Genomic DNA, 1,591 nt, shown 5'->3' with positions numbered 1-1,591 from the left:
CAGGATCGGAGATTTTCTTCTGTTGGGGACTGAGTGTTGTATCGACATTGCGATCGTATTGTCGTACGTGACAAGAAAATTGTCTCCAATGTGATAGCATATCGTCTTTCCAGCACTGAGATGGCTAGAATGGGGATAATTCTAAACCTAATACATAGAGTCTCACGGGAAGCGTGCAAGGGATAAGTCCCTGTAGTCGCCCTATTCATCTGTGTCCTCGGTGGCTCAGACGGATAGAGCGTCTGCCGTGTAAGCAGGAGATCCCGGGTTCGAGTCCCGGTCGGGGCACACATTCTCAGCTGTCCACATCGAGGTATGTCAACAACACCTGTCGGCAGCTGAGGGTTTCAATTAGTCATCATTAATACATAGAAATAAATAAACAATAAAAAAATGCAATTGTGTCCCAGTAGAAAGTGTCGCGCGCTGTCAGCACACGGTGCGAGAGTGGAAAATGATCGTGGGAAATGTCTTCGTGGGCTGTGGACGTCATTAAATTTTATTGACTATGAGGACAAGGATTGTGTGACTGTGAAGAAGGAAAAGGCAACGAAACGTACGAACAAAATGTCAAAGTTGAACAAGTCGATAACGTGCAAATTGGAAGAGGAGTGACATAGCATTGAACAGAGTTGGATTCAGCCACCTACAAGCAAACTTTAAACAGTAAATATTCCGTTCTCGATATTGTTACTTTGTTATTTACCAGTAATTTTCTGGGTTTATCTACAGGATGATTTTTTCCACCCTGTACAAACTCTAGGGACTGACCGGTGAGAGCATATGTAACAAAATGTCAAATGAACTTATGTCTGGAAATGCATGGTTTCCATGCTAGAGACCATTTATTCAATCGTACTTCGTTACAGAGGCTCCAGTCTAATACGTGCTGTACCATGCAGCCAATGTTACAGTATGCATGGTCTCCTCCTAGAGGCTGGTACAGTTCCTCATATGTCATGCCCTAGCGCCCTCTCCTGCCACAGTCATTGGTAATGTTGTGTCCGATTCACTTCCCTTGCTGACTCACCACGTAGTGGATGTGATGTAGCATTGTACGAGGTCCATTCAAGTTCTAAGGCCTCCGATTTTTTTTCTCCGGACTGGAAAGAGATAGAAACATGCGCATTGTTTTAAAATGAGGCCGCGTTCATTGTCAATACATCCCAGAGATGGCACCACCGTACGGCAGATGGAATTTTACCGCCAGTGGCGAGAATGAGAACTGTTTTAAATACTTAAAATGCCGACGTTTTCCTTACTTGAACAGCGTGCAATCATTCGTTTTCTGAATTTGCGTGGTGTGGAACGAATTGAAATTCATCGACAGTTGAAGGAGACATGTGGTGACGGAGTTATGGATGTGTCGAAAGTGCGTTCGTAGGTGCGACAGTTTAATGAAGGCAGAACATCGTGTGACAACAAACCGAAACAACCTCAGGTCTGACGACACGATCGAGAAAGTGGAGAGAATTGTTTTGGGGGATCGCCGAATTACTGTTGAACAGATCGTCTCCAGAGTTGACATTTCTGTGGGTTCTGTGCACACAGTCCTGCGTGACGACCTGAAAATGTTAAAAGTGTCATCCAG

General features: G+C 44.6%; 1 non-coding gene across 1 annotated transcript; it reads left to right on the top strand.

Moving 5' to 3' along the window:
- The first annotated feature begins 214 nt into the window (after positions 1-214).
- Positions 215-288, top strand: Trnat-ugu. The gene has a single exon. It is a non-coding gene; the product is annotated as a tRNA-Thr (tRNA).
- The last annotated feature ends 1,303 nt before the right edge of the window (positions 289-1,591 follow it).

Source organism: Schistocerca americana, chromosome 11 (assembly GCF_021461395.2).
Source record: "Schistocerca americana isolate TAMUIC-IGC-003095 chromosome 11, iqSchAmer2.1, whole genome shotgun sequence".
Classification (NCBI taxonomy): domain Eukaryota; kingdom Metazoa; phylum Arthropoda; class Insecta; order Orthoptera; family Acrididae; genus Schistocerca; species Schistocerca americana.
Note: the sequence above shows the minus strand (reverse complement) of the source record. Positions and strands in the feature narration are given on the sequence as shown.